The following is a 23208-nucleotide window of genomic DNA, read 5'->3' as shown; positions in this document are numbered from 1 at the left end:
CTTAGGCGTGGCCTGGCGTGGCGTGCCACAGCCACACGTGCCTCCACGTCTTGGCTTGACGCTATACATTATGCAGCCACCGACTCTGTTCTCGCATGTCGCGGCTGGGCGCCAGTGGCGTCGCCACACTCACCCCCCACCCCGTTCTACTTGTGCCGCCCGTGTCCCTGACCACCCTCCTGTAGCACGGCACGGCCCGGCACGGCCCGGCTCCCCTTCCAGAATGGCTCCATTGTGGTTGCGGGTGGAGAGCTCCAGAATGGTTGCAGGGCTCAGGGCAGAGCCTCCAGGCCGGGCCGGCGGGCCCGTGGAGGCGCCCTGGTTGACGCGCGCTCACGTCCTGGGTGGCTGGCCCGCGGCAGGCGGGAAGCAAACGGCGTAAAGTGTTCTGTGAAAGGGCTGGCAAGACAGGCGAAACGAGCGTGCGGTCGATCCGGGCGCCAGAAATGAGGAAAACCGCGACGGGAACGACGCAAAAAAAGAAGAAAAAGGGGTCGTCAGCGGTCCAGGCCCGGCAGTGCCACATGGCCAGCCCAACCAGGGCCGCGCCGCGTGTCTTGTATCGTCGAACCGGAAGCCGCACTACATTCCACGAACCGTTTCATTCCGCCGACTGCCGGCAAAAGAGAGGCGAAAGCGAAGCAAAGGGACCGCCTTCCGAACTGCCACACTGGCAGAAAAAAATTCGAGCGCAGAGCGGCGCTCAAAGAGTTCGGGCGGCGACACACCCTCCGCCGCGTTTATAGGGATTTAGTGGCGCGCGAAGAGAGTCTGCCGTGTCATTGCTCGGACAGCTTTATCGTAGTTGTTTTAGTGGCGTGCACTAAACGCCCGGAATCGCTGCCACTTTGGGCCGTGAGCACTCAACTAGCAGGCCGGTAAGCCGGAGGAGTCTTTCGTAATCAACTTGCCGGAGGCTCTTTGGGAATCGCCATCACACGGGCACGAGAAAGCTCCGAAGATGCTCGGAGGGCCATCTTTAAGGTTGGGACGCTGCGAATGACCCACATTTCTCAGTTGAAACTTGGCACTTTTTGCCTTCTTACAGGGGTCTTCGTTTCAGACCAAGTAGTGGGGGCAATATACCACTCGACCATCCCTGCGGATCCGCGCTTGGTATGTACGGTTTTCCGCAGCGCGGCGCAGATTCAGGGACGGGGAGGCAGTAAAGCAGTAAGTTAACGCACGCGTGGCGAGGGACACAAATCACAGCGGATGGCCAAGGCTGCGCCAGGCTGCCCAGGCTGGCTCCAGAACAACACGCGCGCCCGCCCACGCCGACTCAAAGTCAAGGTTACGGGCCGATGAGTTTACGACCAAGCGTTGTGTAATCAGCTCACCCACACCACGCCGCGCCCCCTCGGCCCCCTCGGCGCGCTGCTGCACCAGCAGAAGTAACTTGGCGCGAGGTTGAGCCTGGGGAGGGGCGGGAATGTGGGGCAGGGCGGGGCGGGGCCACGCGGGGCCGGCAGGGCTTGGAGGGTCGCGGACGACTTCCGTCTCTGCCGGCAGCCGCTCTTGGCCTTGGGGCGGGGGGACTCGGAGGCGCCGCGGAGCCCTCGGCCAAGCCGCGAGGCGCTGCGAGGCGCTCCGAGGCGGCGACGAGTTAAAGCCGCGACTTAGCGAGCGCGAAACACCCCGCCAGTGCCCTAGCGGCCCGGCCGGGCTGCACCACGACGAGCGTCGACGCGCGGCAGCATCACGCCGCCCTGCTGCCGTGCGAGCTGCCGCCAGCTGATCCAGCCACTGCCTGCGCTAAAAATACAGGAGCGTGTCCTGCCTCATCCCTACGAGATCCAGGCGGCCCGCCGACCGGAGTGTCGTCCCCTCGGCCCGTCCCTGTCGCACTGGCGGGGCGCCACAGGGGCGCGAGAGAGACAGAGCGACGGGCCGCCTCCTCGGAATGAGGCGGCCGGCCCTAGGCAGCCCCTGGCCCTCCGGCCCCTCCACACACTTCGCCCGTAGTGGCGCCCGGGGCCCGAAAAATCAATAGGAGGTGGCGGAGAGCGGTCAGGGGCAGCGCCGGGCCGGGCCCCGGGCTGGGGGACACCTAGCGGGGCAGGGTGGGGAGGGTGCATGGCGTGTGGGCTCAGCACGGCATGGCCCGGCCCATCTCTTTGTTCTCTGATCAGGCCAATGCAGCGGCGGGCGGCGCGCTGCCGCGCTGCGGGAGGGCGGTCGCGTCGCGTCACCGCTAAGGCCGAGGCGTGACTGGCCGCTTCTCGGCGACGACCTCATTATCACGACGCCCACCCTCTGCGGAGCCTGCGGGACCATCACGACCATCACGCCGTGACGGAACACTTTTCCCCGTCTGGCCTTTCGAGGGCGTTATTTGCCTAATTGCCGTCCGGCTGCAGCGCGGTCGGCCCGGTCGGGGTGGTCCTGGTCCCCGCACCGCACCCCAGTCCCAGGTCAGGTCCCCCGGCCCCGCGTTTAGCCGCTCGGCGGGGCCCGACCCAGCAGCACGGCCCGACCCACTCGACCGGGCCGCCCATTTTATTACGCCGGGCGGCACTAGGCTGGCTCCCTAGACCCGCTAGACGAGCCGACGGGGCGCTGGCGCCTGGCCGTGCCGTGCCGCGCCATTCCGGGCGCTCGCTCCACCGCAACGACGAGTAGCCAATCGCCGGCCTCGGCAAACAGCAGTAGTGTGATTCCGAGCGGCCGCGCGTCGACACCCCGACGCCTCTCTCGCACCCCGCTGGAACACCGTGCGAGTGCGACAGAGCGGCACTACAATGGAAACACTTTTCGGAAACGGACTTCTCGCAAAGTACCGGGCGCTTAATGAAGAGCAGCCTCTCTGCCAGTTCAGCTGTGCACCTGCTGATGGCGCACTCCACGTCAGCGGCCTGTCTGCAATCTCAGCGCACTCACACACACACACACACACACACACACACGCTTTCACACGTGCCTACTCGGGCCCTTCGACGACGGAATGCCCCGGTAGTGGCTCGCCCTTACCGCACATTACCAAAAACTATTAACCGGGACACAAACGGTGCGGCGCCCGGGCCGGGGCCGGCAGAGGAGTGAATGGCGTACTAGCACCCTCCAACGGCCGCGCCGTGCCGAGCCACGCCGCGTTTCCTATTGGCGCAATGGCCCAATAAAACACTCGTCACCGGGGCGGTGCGGCGTCCTAGTGGGCCTGGGCCGCCTGGGCAAACAACGCGAGGTGAGCCATTAGGGACACTGTCACGTCGGCAGGGTCGCCTCGCCTCGCGAGGGGCAGGCCACGTGGCGAGGACTCGCGGAGGCGGCGAGGCGTACACCACTCCAGGAAGAACAATCGAAACGATGAGAGAAACCTGGTTTTGACCAGTGTCACACCGGATCGCGCTCCGCGATGGAAGCAGTGACGCGTGCCTTCGCGCCCACGCGGCTTTGCGCCTTCCGACCTTCGGTCCAGCGAAAGCGACGGTCCGGTCCGCTCCAGCGCCACCGCCATAAACCGCATCGCCACGTCCCCGGCGCCTCGCCCCGCTACGACGTACGCCGCACGCCAGACTCCCATGTAAATTTCATATCTGTGTTACGAGTTCGGTGCGAGATTAGGGGCCAGCGGGGCCCTGGAGAGAGAGAGAGAGACGGCGAAAACGGCGTCGTAAAAAGAAATAAGCCGCACCGATCGCGGGGTCGTTGGCATGGCAACGCGTCCCGTGAAAAGGACTGCATTGCATTGTGGTGCAACGCTGCGTCTGGACGGCGCATCGGTCGTCGATCCGCCTCACTCACACAAGGTGAGAGAGAGAGATTTGATTTGATTTATTTCGTTTTAGGTTTAGGTACAATACAACGGGACTGGAAAGTCCCACGAGCGCATGTACCGCTCTTAGAATAAAGTATAAACTTAAAAATACAAGATTGCTACAGGGGAAAAAATAAAAATGAAATCAACAATCGAAGTAAATAACTAGTGAGAGAGAGACACACGGCGACGAAACCACTGTCCCGAGCCAGCCTACAGGGCGGAAGTACCGGGGAGAACCAAACAGTGGCTTTGGTCAATATAATAACGCGAGAGAAAGAGAAAAAAATACGATTTCAAGAAATCCTAGGAGTCACGAAGTCAATTTGATTATTGTGTAAGAGTGTGGAGAAAGAAAAGAAGTGGTGTTGTGAAGTTGTGGCTCAGGGGACTACCAATGGCAGTGGTACCAATGTGGTCGATGTGCCACCCGTCGAAATTTAAACTTGACAATAAATAGAAATCAAAATGCTGGTAAATTCAAAAAATTCCAATGCTAATGTATTCCGCAGTGTTCTGACAATGGAACATCTTTAAAGTCCATCATTATTAAAATGTTCTTAGCAGAAAGAAGGCAGTAAATTAATTTTCACGGGTTGGCAACAATCTTCTCGGCGTCTGCGCCCTTGCGAAAATCGCGAAGCTGAAAGCACCAGCAGTCGCGCATTAAAACTGCCTCCCCATTGTTGCTGACGTTGAATTGTTTGGCTTGTTTCAAAAGGCTATGGTTCTCTTTAGTCATGTTTTCTTCAATTCTGTGTAATAGTTCTCACTCACAACGTATAAACACCACGACGGTTGGTTTGACAAACTTCATAAACTCGGGAGGGAAGGTTTCGAAACGCGGGTGAGTCTTGTTCGAGGAACATGAGCACTGCAAGTCGCGAGGTGGAGCGAAGTGGTCCTAGTGCTAACTGAATCACAACAACAAAAAAATTGTTTTATTGACAGAAAAAAAAGTAATATTTGATAAACTTTATGTCAGAAAAAAAGAACTTTTGTTTTGCTATTTTTTTGTGAATATTTTTTTAGAAAGTTATTACATAAAAATTGAAAATTTGTTTTATATGAATTTTCATAAGCAGGAATCAAAGAAAAAACAAAAAAGAGAGCAAAATTAATACAGATTTCAAATGCTACAGTTGGTTAAACTGTTAAACGGTTGCAAACCTACTGCGCATGTCCAAAAACACTCCGATCAAGAAGTATTATTGGATAGTTCTACCCGAAAAACTGCGTTCGAACCGACACCAATTCTATTGTTGCATCTTGTCTACCTGCAGTCAAAAAAATTTTTTCATTTCGAACGTGCCATTTCAGCTTTTGGTGTAAGCTGTACAGACCCGAAATGAAGCTCGGCTATTGGTCCCCCCCGGCTCGGCTCCCCCCACTCCCTTTGACGAGTCGAGTTTTGCCATGGAAACGGCGATTTTGACAGCAAATTTCTCAAAATTGGCCGTTAACTTTTTAACCAGATTTCAGCATAAGAATCAGCGTTCAAAGTTCTACAAGTCTGCAAAATCTCATTAAAATCGTATAGAAAATTTCCGAAATGCATAAAGGGCCACACAAATTGAATCTCGGGCCGGCTGAATCCTGGGTATACTATAAGGCTACTTCGTGCCTAAAAAAGGGGACGGCAATGTGGCACCGTTTGCCAGCCTGTCTGACACCCCGTCCCCCCTGTGCCCACACACACACACACACACACAACGGTTTGGTGGTCGGAGAGCGCGCGGGGGAGGCGGGAAATTCTGCGGCGTGTAAAGTTATTCATCGCGATCCGATCCGCCCCCGTGGAGGCCGTGGCCCGGCCCGTGGCCCGGGTCGGGCCGAGGCGGCATTGCTGGCATTCCTGGCCCGCGTCCTCGAAGGGCCTGGCCGTGGTGTCGAAGGGACCGGAAGGGCCCCGGCCCGCACCCGGCCCTTATTTTTTACGAGTACGCGCGACACTGGTATCGCCTGGTCGCGAGCCAAGCGGCGCCGGGCGGGACAGAAATAAAGTAAAAGCGGGGCAAGCGGAGGCACGCGACGAACAAGTGTATCCAGAAGGAGAAGAGAGAAAATAAGAATGATAATAATATTACAGCTCGTTTATTGTTTGTCGTCGTCGCCCGAGGCACCGCGACGTCAGCAAGGCGCGCGCTCCGAGGACGAGGGGACGAGGGCGCGCGGATGAAGAGAGATATTCTATCATGCTTTCCATCTGAATGCACTCGTTGATGAGGTTCTGTCTCCGTCCCTCCCGCCCTTTAATGTCATCACAAGTAGTGCGGCCTTTCTCTGGCTCGCTGTGCGCGGACGTTGCGTGAATTGACAACGCCCCCGCGGCGAGGCCGGCCAGGCCTGCGCAGCCTGCCAGGCATTGTCGTTCTTTTCCTTTATTAGCGCGGCACTGCTAAAACCGGCGAGGCTGCGAGATTGCGACATTGTCTGCGACGGCGTTGCGAGCCTGGCAGTGCAGCTTCATTCCGCGCTCTTATTTGGCTTTAATTCGGCCTGGAAGGGGCGGGGGCGGCGCGGTGACGTCGGGGAGGCCGCCGTCGGTTGACGGACGTGGGGTGACTGACGGGGGGCCGGGGGCAGGGTGACGGAGGACGCCCGGGGGGACGATTCCGCCACGAGGCCGGTCAACGCGGACGTAGGCCGACGGAGCCTATTGTGCTCGGGGGGGCCCTTTCGACCGCAGGCCGCGTCGTCGCGCAGGGTGTGGCGGGGCGTTGTGGGGCGGGGCGGCGTGTCGAGGCCCTAAGCCGCTCAGTCGCCTACAGCGCCCCGCCCAGTCAGGACCCTAATTCTTTCCATTATTGGCAGCCTTGGCAGACTTGGCAGCTTTGCGGCCCACGGCAATGGACCAGGACGGTGGACCACGCCCACGGCGATGGACCACCCGCCCCTGATGGACCACCCGGCCACTGCGATGGACTAGGGCGATGGACCAGGGTGATGGGCCACCCGGCCACGGCGATGGACCACGCCGTTGGACCTCGAGACGCCCACTACTCCTAACTTGGCCGTCCCCGCTGGAAAACTGTTCCCCCGGCTGGCCCATATTACGCCTCCAACAGAGTCGCCAGCGCACAATTAGGCGTGGATCCCCGGCGGCTCACGGCGCTGCACGCCCCCAAAGCACACTGCCAAGCTCATGAAACTGGTGGAAAAGGTCAACAGATTAGCCATAACCGGCCGGGGCTTGCCTCGCCGCTCGGTGGGCCCGGCGCGGCCGCAGCAAGGAGGGTCGCTGGCCGCCGGAATATAAACCGTGTTTGATGCGGGGCTCCCTCGGCGGGGCAGGCAGCCAGGCTGGCAGCGAGGCTAGGAGGGCCGAGGGGCACTAACAGCGCGCGAATTTATAAAGCCCCCTTTTTATCGGCCTTTGCCACCACGGCAACGCCACGGCAACGCCACGGCAACGCCTCCCGTTAGCGTTAGCGCCTGCAGGTCGGCAGATAGGCCACGCGCCGCGCACGCCAGTGGCGCGGCCGGCCTACCCTCGCTTCGGCGGGCGCTCTGCCTGCTGCAGGCCGCTCTCTCCATCGCCCTCACGGGCCGCTCGGTAAGGATGCGAAGAGAGACACAGCGGGCGGCAGCGTGAGGGCGTACCCGTGAGTGCGGTGGCGGTAACGCTGATGTCGAACCCCTGACCGGGGCGCGGGAAACCCCAAAACCCGGGCCTTCTACTTTGCCGCCTGCGATTAAGACCCTGCCGTCGTCGCCTCGCCCCACCTCACCCCACCCCTCCTAAGCCTCTCGCATCCGTGACACGTTGAGGCAGCCCTGGCCCCGCAGGCGCCGCCCCGCCGCCACCCCGCCGCCCACGTAGCAGGATCACAGGGTTTTCTTTACACCTGAGCCTCGTGACCGTGCCACCGCCTCCGCCCCGGCCTCCTACGAGTGGAGGGGGAGGCGGGGGCAGAATCCCCCGGTTCCGATACAGCTGCGCTGAGAGCGGTAATGTTCCCACCCAAACTTACTTGTCTCAACAAAGTCACTCCCGCGCCCCCGCGCTCCCACGCCACGTGACAGGTGGCGTGGGCCGACGAATCGCACACCGCCCAGGACATCAAAGGGGAAGGACTTTCGAAACGAAAAAGTCCGCCGTGCGTCACTCGGCACCTTTCTGCAGGGAGTGCCAGCTCGCCCGGCCAGGCGCCACGGCCAGCGATCAAGCCGTTCCGGAGTCGATTGGCCCAAATTTTTGGATTTATTGGAGTCGGAGCGTCGAAGTGGGTGCATTGGTTTAGTTGTTTCCACAGCAGCGGCATTCCACGAGGGAGGGGGGGGGGGGGAAAAACACGGAAGTCCAACTTGGCGAGCGCTTTATTCGACGGGGATAGCGGTTCGGTCGGTATGAATCAAATCCCCAGCGCTAACTTTGACGGGTAAAAGGGTTGACAGCGGCACGGGCGGGGTGGGGCGTTCCGGGCGGGGTGGGGCGGGGTGGGGCGGGGTGCACCACACCCACAGCGCAATTACCGGGGATTATGATTGCGTTTAATGTTGCCCCAACTTCTGTAAGCGAATCGACAAGTTGGCCGCAGATGAAACAGCCGCAAAAAGAAGTCCCACACGATTAATTGTTTTTCATCCTTTACACAAGAAGGGGCCACCGTGTGGTCGCGTCACAGCGCAAGAAACATGTTGGAAAAAAAAAAATTAAACCCAGGAGGAAAAACGACGACGTGAAATGCGAGAGGGAAAATGAGAGTCGAGGACGGTTTCATTCAACCGATCGGAAGCAATGTTCCGCTGCTCGACGAACAGTCAGACAGTCCGGTGGCAAGCGCCCCTGGGGACGCCCAGCGTGTCCGGGCGTGCGGCCTGGCAGGGCAAACGCCCGGACGGCCCGGCAAGTTTTTAAAAAGGCGGAAAAGGAGAGGGGTTGGCCGGGGAGCGGCTTTCACTCCATCCGCTTCCCCTCTCTCTCTCTCTCTCTCTCTCTCCCCTCTCTCCTCTCCCTCTCTCTCTGTGTCTCTTTCTCGCACTCCCTGGGCGGCCCGTACAGGTGCGAGAGGGACAGAGCAACGAAAACGACTCTGGGCGGCTAATTCGCAGCACGCGCTGGACTGCGCTGGGCTGCGCTGGGCTCGCTGGCCGTGAGAAGGGTCTGCGCGGCGCGGCCCGTGTGATGCCATCGATATTCATGGCCTTCCCGGCCTCCTGACGGATCGGGACTGCCTTCTTGACGGCGTGCCGCGTTCCCACGGGCAAGCCCAGCCAAGGGGCCCCCCCCCGCCCCGGGGCCCCCCAAGCCTGTAGTCTGATTCCGAGGCGGTGCGGCCGTCGCTCTGTCTCTCTCGCACTCGAAGGACAGATGGGCGAAGAGCGGTGTTTGGCATCAGCCTGCCCAAGGCCCAAGGCTGCCTCGCTGCCCCTGCCACGCCACTGCCATGCCCCTGCCTCCCCCGGGGTGAGACTCCGGGCCGAGGCCCCGAACTGAACCTGACCATCCGTAACTGTCGGGCCTGTCGGGGCAGCGCAGCGGACCCGGCCCCGTTGAAGCGGGCAACGGCTATGGTGCGATGCGAGCAGCACTGCCGTTTGATTCCCAACAGTGTCGCCGTCTCTCTCGCACCCACGCTCGGGGGTAGAAGACTGCTGGAGGCGGTCAAAATTTCCCGGGCGCGGTTTGAGCTCCAGAGTCGCTCAACAGGACTCCAACTGAAAGTGTGACCCCACCAACGAGGAATCCAGTCGTGGGTTCACACGCTCTGTTTAAGTCCTGTTTAGCGACTCTGGAGCTCAAAACGCGTCCAGAGTTTTGCCCAGCGGCACTGCGCCGCCCCGGAGGGACAGTGCAACCAAGCCACTGGGGCATCAGCTCGGCTGGCGCAGCTCGGCGCAGCTCGGCGCAGCATCGCTTAGACGGCGCATGGCTTCAAAGCCAACGACCGCGCCATCCCCGGGGGCTCTATTCTCTCTTTGCGTCTCTTTTTCTCTCAGCCCGGGCCATCTGTCTCCGTCCCTCCGCGGCCCGCTCCGCCAGGTCACGGCAGCCCTCAATCAAGGCCAAAGGCTCTCCTCAGACGGAATGGCGGATCAAACGGCGGATCAGACGCACACTCTTCATTTCGCCTCTCTGTCTTCGTCTCTCTCTCTCTCTCTCCCCCCTCTCTCTCTCTCTCCCCTCTCTCTCTCTCTCTCTCTCTCTCTCTCTCTCTCTCTTTCTTTCATGGACTGACTCTCGCAGAGTGGCGACTCACTGCACGCGGGCCAGCCAGGTCGCTCTGGAATATTCAAGCCCCCGTTAAGTGCACATGGTGGCCGGGGCGCTGCGGAGCGCTGCGGGGCGCTCGGGTAACGGCCTTGGGGTGCGTGCGGGAGCGTGGGCGGAGGAAACCGCCGGAGTCACCTGGTGGCGCGTTGCTCCAACACTGATCCAGAATTAACTGCCTACCATTCGTGTTCGGCGTGTTGGTCTACGGGGGCGCACGCGGCCCCCCTTTCCCCCTCGGCTCTTGCAAAATAGATCGCGAGAGAACGACTTGGGCGGCGCGACGAGCAGGTCGGCAAAGGGGGGGGAACTTGTCGACCAGGGGAGGCCCCCGCAAGGCCACTGATTGTACGGGCGCTATGCACAGGATCGCGTCTCACGAGACGCACTGCACAAAAATTCTAGCATGCTTCCACTTGTTAAGATATAAAAGACATAAAATTAATCCTGCAAAGAATTGCTTTGGAAATTTTTTCGTGACACGAAGCATTACTTCTTGCCAAGCAACTTTACAATGACCCAAATGTTCGAGCAGGAAAATGTCTGCGAAGAGGGTGCTACGCAAGTGACAAAGTGTTCTGCACGCACCGCCGGCCAAACCTGCTGATTCTGTGAAGAGGGAAGATGCGGGAGGTCTTTGCAGTTCCGCCAGGCCAGCGGACTGATTCCGAGAGACGCTTTCATCGCTCTGTCTCTCTCGCGCTCATGGGGCGTTCCGCACAGGTGCGAGAGAGACACCGACGGCTCTCGGAGTCAGTCTGCAGTAATGAGGAAAACGGAGCGGGAAAAAAAACGGGAGGGGGGGGGGGGCACTGCATTGGCCCGCAGTCTTGCTGCACTCAACCATAGTCCACGATGAGTCCCGCAGGGAGCCAGCTCCGCAGCTCCGCGCTCCGCTCGGCCGAAGCGCACGGCGTCGCAGCAGCGGGCGGCGGCACCGGGGCGTGCAGCACAGCACGGCGGCGGTACAGCCCGCAACAAAACTTTGGTCATGACGGTGCACAAAAACAAGCGCCAGCGCCAACCGACACACAGATTGCATGTCGGAGGAGGGAGGGGCGGGAAAAAAGGCGCCGCCGGCGCTGCGAGCGCTGGCCGCTTTGACGCGGAGGAGGCGGCAACTTCCACCAAAGCAAACAGGCTGGCCGCAAAGCGCGCAGAGCGCACCGCACCGGTCGCAGTTTTTACTCGGTCGCGCCGTTCGTTGGCCTTGTTGTGTTTCGACTCGTTGATTGTGGTGGGTGGAGTTGCGGAAAGGGCAGGCGCGGCATGCAGCTTCGTTTGATTGGAAAGTAACCGCAGTGGACCCGACCAGCCTCCCCTTTACTCCCCACACATGCAAATTTTCACGGGTCTCGCTAAAATCAACCAAACCGATTTTTGAACTATTTTTCGAGAGTAAGAGGGTACAGAGAGCGACTTTTTCATATTTTACGTTTTTCGCTCTACAGCTCTACCTGGCAGCTCTGCCACGATTCTACAACGAACCGCGGGAGCCAATCAAACCGCAATGAAACCTCAAAGCCAAACTTTATTCTTTTTCTTTCCCTTTTTTTTTTTCCCGGGGTACGCACTCCCACCCGGACACGCCACGCACACCGTGTTCCGGGGAAAAGGCCCCCGCGGCACCGCCCGCCTCGCTAATTTGAGCGCGAGAATACAATTTGGCGGTCGAGCCAGCGACGCCGCGCTCTGCCTCTCTCGCGCCGCAACGGAGCGCCCCGTGAGTGCGACAGGGACAAAGCAGCGAACGCTCTGCTCGGGTTTTGGGCCCGCGCTGCCGCGGCCTGCTGTGGATTATTTCCATTAAAAAGGCCCCCCCATGTTTTTCCCCGCGCGCCGCGCCTCGCCAGCGGAAATAAAATATTGGGCCACGTAATGACTTGAATACAGTGGTGCGGTGTTGGAAACCCGGGGCCCCCCAGCCAGAACAAACACAGAAACCGTGTTGTCTCCAACGGGTTGGGGCTCGTGTGAGTCAATCACAGTCCCGTGCAGCCCTTTTGAACGCGCTCCGCGCTAGCGGGCCCGGGACAACCTGTTGAAACATTTATTTCGCGTTTTTTTCCTGCAAAGGTCGGAGGGAAAACGGCGTGAGCGTTGGCGAGCCGGGCCCTGATTTTCGCCAATCCCAGGCAGCCCGGGGGGGCCCTACAAAGCGAGTGGACTAATATTTATACACGCAGCGTTTAAATAATAAAATTGGACTTTATTACAAAGCAGCGTGCACATAACAGAAAAAAATTATTGACACGCAGGAAATTTTTTCCCCCCAGACGTCCACCGACGGTGGCCATGTGGGACAAAATGTTCCTGCGTGCAAATAATATTTTGGCTTTTTTTTAAACGCTGCGTGTCTCCAAGGCACCAAAAAATTATTGGCACGCAGGATGTAAAAAGTCTTCCGACCGGCGACTGAGTCCGGCATGGCGGCTTGGGGGTGGGGTGGGGCCGTGCTTGCACGGGAATTTTTGGCCCCGGGGTTTAAGACTTGCCTTCTTCTCAAAAAATTTCTGGCGTGTCAATAATGAAAAACCCGAGTTGTTTCAACGCTGCGTGTTTATAATAAATTCACAAGTTATTTACACGCAGCGTGTCTGCAATTCGAGTTTTATTATTTTCACGCAGGAAAAATTTTGCTGCGTGCAAATAATATTTTGGCTTTTATTTAAACGCTGCGTGTCTCCAAGACACCAAAAATTATTGGCACGCAGGATTGTAAAAAGTCTTCCGACCGGGGACTGAGTCCGGCATGGCGGCTTGGTGGATGAGTGGGTCCGTCCATGTATGGGAATTTTTTGGCCCTGGTTCGAGACTTCGCCTTTTTCTCAAAAAATTTCTGCGTGTAAATAATAAAACTGGGTCTTGCAGACACGCTGCGTGTAAATTACATGTGAATTTATTATAAACACGCAGCGTTGAAACAATACCGGTTTTCATTATTGACACGCAGAATTTTTTTTTGAGAAAAAGACGAAGTCTCGAACCCGGGCCAAAAAATTTCCGTACATGGACGGACCCACTCATCCACCAAGCCGCCATGCCGGACTCAGTCGCCGGTCGGAAGACTTTTTACAATCCTGCGTGCCAATAATTTTTTGGTGTCTTGGAGACACGCAGCGTTTAAATAAAAGCCAAAATATTATTTACACGCAGCAAAACTTTTCCTGCGTGTAAATAATAAAACTCAATTGCAGACACGCTGCGTGTAAATAGCATGTAAATTTTTATTATAAACCGCAGCGTTGAAACAACACCGGTTTTCATTATTAACACGCAAAAATTTTTTTTGAGAAAAGGCAAGTCTTGAACCCGGGCCAAAAATTCCCGTGCAAGCACGGACCCACTCACCCCCCAAACCGCCATGCCGGACTCAGTCGCCGGTCGGAAGATTTTTACAATCCTGCGTGCCAATAATTTTTGGTGTCTTGGAGACACGCAGCGTTTAAATAAAAGCCAAAATATTATTTACCGCAGCAAAACTTTTCCTGCGTGTAAATAAAAAAACTCGAATTGCAGACACGCGCGTGTAAATAGCATGTAAATTTTATTAAAAACACGCAGCGTTGAAAAACACCGGTTTTCATTTTTAACACGCAGAAATTTTTTGAGAAGAAGGCAAGTCTTGAACCCCCAAAAATTCCCGTGCAAGCACGGACCCACTCACCCACCAAGCCGCCATGCCGGACTCATTTCGCCGGTCGGAAGACTTTTTACAATCCTGCGTGCCAAAAATTTTTTTGGGGTCCCTTTGGGAACACGCAGCGTTTAAATAAAGCCAAAATATTATTTACACGCAGAAAAACTTTTCCTGCTGTAAATAAAAAAACTGGGCCTTGGAGACACGCTGCGTAAAAATAGATGTATATATTTTTTAAATACACGCTGCGTGTATATAAGCCCCATTTTTATTATTTAAACGCTGCGTGTCTATAATGACTCCGAAGCGAGTGACACAGTCAGGGGGGGTCCACAAAGGTAAGAAGGGGGATCGTGTCTTTTTCCCAAAAGCGGACCCGGGGTGGGCGCTGCGTCCGGAGCCAAACCGTCCACGGCGTCCTCGGCGGCCACGCGCCATCAAACGCCGTTACTTTACTTTCCCAGCGCCGTGGAAAGCGACGCTGGCGACCAAAATAAAGCCTTCTATTATTCACCGTCGCCGTCCCAAAACCCCCCGGCCCGCGCGGCAAGGGGAAATGCCGGCCAAAGTTGGTTGGACCAACTGCCGCCAACCAAAAGTTTTTTTTTTTAAATTCAAGGGTTTCGTTTTTTAAATTTGGGAACGGCGTGCCTTCGGAGTGCCATGCATGAGCCAAAATTTTTTCAAAATTGATTACGAATGCATTCAGTCCTGTGTGTGTCGCTTGTCAAGCGTGGATCCAAAACAAAAGGAATGGGGCGCAACTGCCACCCTTTCCCTTTACACCGAGGTAGCCCCTGAAAGGTACCTAAAAGGGTTTAAAAATTCCCACTTTGCTCCCTTCACCTTTCGACCGGCCCTGGATCCACAATTCTCACTTGTTTGGCAAGGGGCTCCCAAATTATGAAGACAGGCAAAGTTTTCGAGTTTTTTTTTTTTTTTTTTTTTATATTCGGCAACCCAGGGCTTTCCCATCCCGGCAACCGTCACCATTGTACTTGACGCGCGGCACTGCGCGTCTCGCAGTAACCATTGTAAGATCAAAACCCCGCCCGGACAAAGCCCCCCAATCTTTGGACCGCAGCGTGGCGCCGCGTCGCGTGGCGCAGCATCGTCGTGGCCACCCCACCCCGTAACATAATCTCCTGCCGCGTAATCACGATAATAAAGGAGCCCCCCGTGGGGTGCCCCGCCTCACCCCGCCCCGCCTCACCCCGCCCCGCCTCACCCCGCCCCGCCTCACCCCGCCCCGCCTCACCGCCACGCCTCACCCCGCCCCGCCTCACCCCGCCCCCCCCTCACCCCGCCCCGCAACGCCGCCGTCTTGCAGGACATCACGAGGTCCTGCACCCCAGGACCAGTGACCCGGCGCGGCGGTGGGGCGCACCCAAACGGTATCGTTATCCGCGCTGCCTCCTTTGAGGGCCAGCAGGCTGATTCCGCCCGCGTCTCTCTCGCACCCACGGGCCGCCCCCACGAGTGTGACGAGGCCGCTGGCCGGAATCGCGCTGCTGCCGGTAATGGCTGCTGTGTGGCGAGACGAGCACGGCGTCAGCCCCCCTGCAACGTCGAAAATGGTTCCGCCCCCCGCGACGTCGAGGAGGGCCGGGAAAAGCAGGGGAACAAACTGGCATGAGGCGTGAGGAGGACGCTCGCGGCCGTTGGAGCAGCCATTGGGCGTCGTTAGGAGCGTGGACGACCTCGTCAGGCATCAGCGGCACCGCGCCTGCAGCACCATTCAGCCAAGTTCTTCAATGGACCGTTCGTTATCCACGACCAATCCGTAAAGTCGCCCCAAAAGGAGGAGAACTCGCGAGTGCCCGCTCTTTTCATTAACTTTGCCCTCTGCAGCGAGCGGCACTCGGACGGGGCGCGACCGGTGCAGCGCCGAGAGCCTCAGAGAGCCCGGGACGGTCGGACCATCCGGAGGCAGCTCTCTGTCTCTCTCGCACTCCGACGGGCCCCCAGGGGTGCGACAAGGACAGGGCGACCCTGCAGGAAGGGCCGCCAATAAGCCGCGCTGAATGGCCGAGCCGGCAGGCCGGTGAATCGCGATTCGAGGAAGAATGGACCGGGGGAAACTCACGCCCCCTCGCCGCCCCCAAGCCCCGCCAGTCGCCGGCAGTCACTAACTTACCAAACATTCAGGAACTTCAGTTTGCCCTGTCTCGCAAACGGTGGCCGTTATAACAAGTATCCTGCAGTGGAAATGAAAAATTCCTTTTGCTTCTGATTCTTTGACATCTTTTACGTACGTTCTCCTTGTAACAAAAAAATCGTTTCTGAAAATGCACTAAAAACCGTGGAATTTTGAGTGAGTTAACACTTGCTATTTGCGCTGAGCGCGCTGAGCGATGACGTCCCTTCTCATTACGTCCGAGTCCCGCGCGGAAACGAAACGGGACACCCTTCAGTAATTACATGAAAAATAGGAGGTGTCCCTTAATGCGGCTCGGAAGGCAAGTTGGAGGCGACTGCCGCGTCGCCGCGCCGGAAGGAGCGCGTCAAAATTGCGCCTCGGAGCACTCTTTCGAATCAAGCGGTGCGGGGGAGGGGGGGAGAGAAGAGTGGTGGCTGCGCTTCTCTACGGCAAGCACCGTTACAACAGTGTCGGAGTGTTTGCAACGCACTACGCGAGCAAATAACGACATGCAGTGTAGTCGAGGGGGAAACAACTGGCCAAAAAAGTGTACACCAAAAATTTAAATGTAAAAAAATTTCAAAAATTTTGAAAAATTTTGAAAAATTTTGAAAAAATTTGGAAAATTTTGAAAAATTTTTGAAATTTTGAGAAATTTTGAAAAAATTTGACAAATTTGCACAAATTTCAAATTTTTTCAAATTTTTCAAAAAATTTGACAAATGTCGAAAAATTTGCAAAAATTTGCCATTTTTTAAAAAAATTTGCAAAAATTTGCCATTTTTTAAAAAAATTTGCAAAAATTTGCCATTTTTATAAAGAAATTTCACATTTTTTTGAAAAATTTTAGTTCTTTTAGCTATTTGAGGACAACATCGCATTCATTTGTTGTTGCATACAGTAGTGTAAGCACCTAGAGTCCTTGAGTGTCACCAAGCACCAAGTTTGCTCGAGGTGGTGTTTGCCTCTCTTTGGAATTTTTCATAATACAAGTGTATGAAAAACTCAGAAGACTTGTTGTTTGAATGTGAATGATGTTCGTGAGCAGACGAAGAGACTCTTGGACAACAAGGAGATTGTATTTTTCTTGGGATTTTACAAAGAAAAACTGTTTGAATGCAAGGGAAGTGTTTTGTGTCCCTTTTGAAATCTTTGTTGATTGGCTTGATTCCAATTTTTAAAATGTTTTCTTATGAAATTTCCAGGCCTGGCTCTAATATTAGTGTGAAATAAGTAAAATTGTGCATCCTGGGCAAAGCCAAAGAAAGTGGTCAGGTTAAAACCACCTGGTGAAACAAGACATATCATTTCATTGATTCGTAAGTGATGGCATTATATTTTATCTTGTTGCTTTTGCCTCGTTTTGCTAACCTCCGATGGTAATGTCTGGGGAGACTTTTCAATAAGAGACGCTTTTGTGGAATGAAAACATATTACACTCTATATATAAAAAATTATATTATAATACTCATTACAAGATCTTTTCTGACTTTGTTACCCTTGTTGTCTTCTTCATCAAACTATAAACCTACTGGGGTTGGCCCTTAAAATGAATTTAAATGAAATCACAAAAATATTTATGACAATTTATGTTGTCTCTTCATAGAATTTAATTTCCTCCATAAAGAGGCTGCACTTGGCTCAGATGCTTGTTGCTTCCAGCAACCATTAGGAATATGAGCTGGCGGTCCTCCCATTGGTGATGGGTACACAGAAATTTGCATTTTGGACAAATGCGTGGCAACCCAAGACTGAAATAAAAATACACATTTTAAGAGTATTCCTTTGTCATTGTAACAAGTCTTTAATTAGAAACTACCTACTTCTTTTTTTTTTACAAGAGCTACACATTTAAGTTCCTTTCCCTTATTGTTCCTTGCTCAATTTTTGGTTTTCTTTTGGCCTCCTGTAGATAGAAAAGAATTTATTAAAGACAGTTTCAGAAAGTTCTGAGACCAACTCTGTATTTATAATCAGTCATGGCTTCCTAATAACTTTCTTATTTTAGTTTCTTTTGTGCCTCTGCAATAGCTTGATGCTAAGTTAATGCTCTGGAAAATATGTTTCAGGATACGGAGTCAGGGTTAGCAAGAGTTTTACCTGTGGAAAATTGTGTGGAGGTGGCGCACTACCAGTCTGCTTAGCTAGCTGCTTCCTTGCGGGAACCTCTCTGCTGGTGCAAAGTACGTTATGCTGCAAGAAAAACACTTGGTGAGTTCCTTTTTAATACAATTTTCTTTTTATATGTATAGGCAAAGACACTGTAGTTTATAATGATAATTATCAAATGACATGAAATTTGTCTCTAAATAAGTAAATGTGCCTCTACAACCATCACCCATCATTTTTAACTTTTGAGTACTTTTGGATGAGCGTTATCAAGGAATAAAAACAGTGGTCTTCAACCTGGTAAGTCCATGCAGCACAGCAAGGTTTACAGAAGCGAAGAAATATTGCTATTAGTCTATAACTTGAAAAGTATGGCATGGAAATGAAACAGCGGTGACTACTATTTTGTCTTCTTAAGTGGTTTTCTTTGTTACAGCTCTATGCCATACTGTTTAAGTTATAGACATATAGTGATGCTGCAAATCTTGCTGTACCGCATGAGCCAGACGGGTATTTTCATTCCTTGAGAACACTCCTCCAAAAGTCCTTGAAAGTAAAATGATGAGTGATGAGTTCGATGTAGTAACTCTGTAACAAACATGCACACGAACCACATCAGAGCGAGACAGATGTGAGTGGACAATGGGACTGGCAGCAGACTACGTCTCCTCACCAGCATCCCCAATTACAAGTTCATGAGTCTGTTTATTTCCTTCCGAGCCAGAAAATAAAAAGATTTCCATACCTTTTGTCCTAACTTTTATTCTCTGCGTTTGTTTGCAGCTCACCTTCAAATTCTTCATTGGGATTAAATTCAGGACTGCAAAATTACAGATAAATGTGAGTTGGTTTCTATTGTTTTATATCATTGCACTGCACTGTGCCTGTGTTTCATGTGTTAACCATTCTTACCTTGTTTTGTTACACCAGCTTAAACTCCATCTTTGGCCTGCTTCAAACGAATATGATGAATTGGACTTGGAGTCAGTGTCTGGATCATTCGTCAAGGATTGACATCTTTCGCTAGGTGTTGAAGTTTCTAGAGCTGATTGAAGATTGATAAATCATTAGTTTCTCTTCATCAAAACAGTCACTTTAAGTTACAGAAAAGGCTTGTAAATAACTCACGCAAGAACTTTTCTGGTGGCTCTTCCATGTCACAATCGTTTGTTGTTGTTGCTGCTCCTAACAATCCTCTTATCCTGTAAAGTAAATTTTGTATTGGTTAAGTTATTGCTACAGTTGAATCACAAGCAGAATCATTAGCAGCATTAGGCTACAACTAATAATTGATGATTCTAATCTTATTGATTTAACACCCTATTTTTCAATCAAAATGAAGACTCTTAGTAGATTTGAAGTGTGAACAGATTCAGAATAGATTTATACTTTTACTGCACAGTCATTATTGTAAGTGTGTTTTTATAAAAAGAAGTGTGGTGATTACAAAATAAAATTGGCACTGTCTTGTGGCAGCATCGGCAGGATTATAGATGCCTTGTGTCTTGTACCGTCGTGTAAACAAAATAAATTTTGAATGAAAGATAACCTCTTTCAATAGTAATGATCTCAACGCTCTCTTCCCATGCCAAACTATCCCTGCCTTCAATATAGGAATACTTACACATTCTCAACAAACAGAAGTCCGTGCCTTTCTGCATGAAGACGCTTGCAAATAGGGTCTTGAAATTCTTTTTCAGACAAAGGTTGTTCCGTGTAAGGAGTTTCTAATAAAGCCCGAACCCTGGGAAAAAAAAACAGACACTTATTCCAAACTATTCGTCTAGTACAACCCCACAGCTTTACTATTTCAAACTATTTCAAAGGCCTGTGATAAAAGAGCCCACTTGCACACACAATGACATTTTTGTTACTTCAGTATTAACTTACGACTCGTGCTTATTCTTTAGATAATTAATCTGTGCTCGAAGTTTTCTCTCGAGTTTTCTACACCGATCGTTACAAGAGAGATCATCCATGATCTTCTTTTCTAGCACTTGCAAGACGCTGAACGCGCGACGTTCTGAAGCTCCTTTTCTGCTTGTAGCAGGATAACCCGAACGCAGCCCAGCGGTCAATGACCCATGCGCAACAGTGCATCCCCTTCCCCACCTCCCCCCCCCCCCACTTGACCCGCGAACCCCCGCGAAGCTAGGGCACAACAATCCGCGAGACTGCAGTTGTCTAACGGTCACAGTTTATCGCAGCTAGTTCCAGAGCTCAGAATTCCTGATCTTGCTGTCAATTTCCCGGTATCCATTAAAAAAATTGTAGACTAGGTCCTCTAAAGGGGAAAGTGCATCAAGATGACGGAGACGGGGTCAGCGGGCGAAGCACAGGTGAGTGCATTCAAATCTATGTGTAGCGTCCATGACAGCCGAATCGATTCAACTTTCTCTCCTCTTTTGAAGAAGAGATGCAGTGAAGAATTATGTGGGATTTTGCGATGCTTCCCGTTTTACCCTACACAGTGCATCGGCACCGTCAGGTGCGCCGGTTGGTAGGCCACACTTCGTGCTTGACCTTGACCGAAGCCTTGACCTAGCCTTTAGTTCACGGTCAGATCGTGGTTGATGCTGCAGCCAGCCGGTCCCCGTACCTTTGGAGCTGACATGAAAAGTCATTGCATGTCCATTCTAACCGATTCTAACAAAGGGGGTTTAAGAAAAACAAATTATAAATATTAATTACTATTCAAAATTATTTGTTTTATTTTCATAAATATACAAACATACAAGTATGTGCAAGATATGCACCAAATACAACTGCATGAAAGTTTCAAGTTAACACTGCTAAATTTCATAAACAAAGATACATCAAACTCTTAAATTTAATTTAAAGTACTTTATATTGAAAGAACTGGACCAACGGTTTGATCCCTCGTCCAAAATGTATCTCTTAAGCTTACTTTTTACTTCCATCATCACGTTTTCCTATTCAAGCTGTACGGCACATTGCGATTACTATATGGCCACACTTTTTGCTTGTATCACTGCGGAGCGACAATAACTTAAGCATGAAGGTAAATTTGGTGACGCATAGTTGGATGAGTTGATTGCAGACGCAATTTTGCATTTTCCCGTCATCTACAATTACTTCAAAACAAACAAATCTAACAAATCTAAACTGTGGGGTCTCAGTTCCTACTAAAGTATGTCATCTTAAAACAACCACTGTCTTAATTAATTTATTTTTTTGTTTTGTTTTGTTTTAGGCTGGTGCTTTATCAAAAGAGTGTTTGGAATGGTGGAAGGAGATGGAGGAAGTCCTTGGTTGTAAAGCGCCTCAAAAAGTTAAAGAAGCATTGGATGAATTTGGCTACAACAATCATATTTCAATGAGTAAGATGACAAAAGAGGACATTGATGAGATGAAGGAAATATCGAAGCAGAAAATACCACCCGTCCTGCTGGCATCTGGACACATCCATCTCATCGAAGGGCTGATAAAAGCTAGTCAGAAATGTCTGGATAAGCCAAAGATGTTCAGAAAATCTGGTGGAAGACAAATGCAAAACCAAGACTTATCTCAACAAGCTTCAGGCTCAAACAATACAGGTAGGATTCACAGGAAATAATAAAATAAGCTCCACTGCAGGTGCTCCTACAGACAACTCATCGCCTATCATCGATCATTTCTTGAAAAATGATCGGTGATGAGTGTTGAGTTGGTTGAAGTGGCAGCTTGAAGAAGTTCATTAGCTAGAATTGAGAAATGTATCTGTATACCAATGCAAAGGTAGCATAGCTGATCTAGCTGATTAACTATTTCAGGAAATTGGAAATACATTTGGTAAACTTAGCCACTAAAATATATGATGGTATTTTTTAAAAAATTTCCTTTCTTTCAGGAAACCTTAATGAAGCTGAGAAGATAAAGATCATGGAGCTACATCTGACTCAATTAAGAAAACTTATAAGAAGTGGCCTGGAGACCGCCAAAAAAGAACTCTGTCCAGAAGCTTACTCGAAAGCCAAAGCAGACATTAATGTGGATGTTGACGAAGGTTTCCAAAAAGCTTTTGCAGAATGTCCTATTTGTGACGAGAAGAAATTAACCCTTAACCGGACAGGAAATACTTGGGTGGTATCAAACTTTATAACTCACTTTAGAAAAATGCATGAAAGTGAAGAGATTAAGAAGGCAAAGGAAGAGCAACAGAGCCAAAAGAAAAGACACACAATTACAGTCCAAGCTATGTTTGCAAAGAAGGCAAAGTCCAACTCCTCATCTTCAATGGATACAAGCGACGCTGATGATGACCTCACCCTCATTGATACAGAGTCAGGGGAAAAAAGCACAGAGGTATAAGGAAGAAACAGATTTGAAACCTAATGCATTTTTGAAAAACATTTTAACTTAAGAGAAGTAAAACTAGCTAGCTTCATTTGTTTTTGAATGAATTTTCTTGGAGATTGACTGTTTGACTTGCAGTTTCTACAAATAAAAAATATCAGTACCAGAGGTGGCTTTCTTTTCCCTTACCTGTTATAAAGTCTAGCTTGTTAAAAAAATTTCGAGTATTGGAAATTTATTTGTTAAGTCTCACTTAGAATTTTTATTTTGATAGGCTCAGTTCCACTAGAATACCTAACTGTGTATTAGAGGCTGAGCACTGAGCACTTGCTTCTGTCAGACAGTGACTGAAGATAGCAACTTATTTTAATGCAAAACCCACTGAACACTATTGAGAGTATGTAGCCAGCCACTGTGAGTTGATATTACAAATGGCATCCATAGAGACACAGGATGTAAAACAATGATCAATATCAATTAACAGTGGCTGGCTACATACTCACAATAGTTTGTAGGATTTTACATTCAAACAAGCTTCCATCGCTTGCCACTGATAGACAGAAGCAAATTTGCAGCCACTAACAGAAAGAAAGGAGGCTGAGTGGGACCAAGCTTTAATATAAAAGTTGCGAGTGAAACGCTAAAAATAATACATACATTTCATGCAATATTCAAGCAAATTTTTAAACAAGGTGAATTTTAAGACAGGAGAAGTGAAGCCACCTGGGCCTACTCAAATTGATTACATTTGCCCTATCTGTTCTTCTAGCATGAGGAATCCCAGGGGGAAGCATCTTTTTAGATGAGAGGGAAGATGATGGAGCAACACTTTCCTCTGAGCGCACTGTGCTCCATGTTTCCCGGTGGAAGCAAGCAAGGTACCAGAGGCTGGAGAGACGACGTCGCCAATTCGCTAAAGTACCGCTGAACCAGAGTCTGTTAACCGACCACTTCGAATGGGTTCTGGCATCCTGCATGGAGGTACTTGAGAAGGATGACGAAGTGAGATTCCACCTCTCTCTGGTAGCTTGCCCATCTACAATAGATCTATC

General features: G+C 51.9%; 1 protein-coding gene and 1 long non-coding RNA gene across 3 annotated transcripts in view; one reads left to right on the top strand and one right to left on the bottom strand.

Annotated features, from left to right (window-relative positions):
- LOC117640630 (octopamine receptor beta-3R-like) overlaps nucleotides 1-23208 on the bottom strand; it is an 89749-nt gene that overhangs the window by 5278 nt on the left and 61263 nt on the right. The window lies entirely within an intron of this gene.
- On the top strand, nucleotides 16660-19370 carry LOC117640639. The gene is made up of 4 exons (XR_004587442.1): nucleotides 16660-17070; nucleotides 17821-17962; nucleotides 18644-18700; nucleotides 18791-19370. It is a non-coding gene; the product is annotated as an uncharacterized LOC117640639 (long non-coding RNA).

Source organism: Thrips palmi, unplaced genomic scaffold, assembly GCF_012932325.1.
Source record: "Thrips palmi isolate BJ-2018 unplaced genomic scaffold, TpBJ-2018v1 HiC_scaffold_1, whole genome shotgun sequence".
In the NCBI taxonomy this organism is placed as follows: domain Eukaryota; kingdom Metazoa; phylum Arthropoda; class Insecta; order Thysanoptera; family Thripidae; genus Thrips; species Thrips palmi.
The sequence above is the reverse complement of the archived record's forward strand: the minus strand, read 5'-3'. Positions and strand labels throughout refer to the sequence as shown.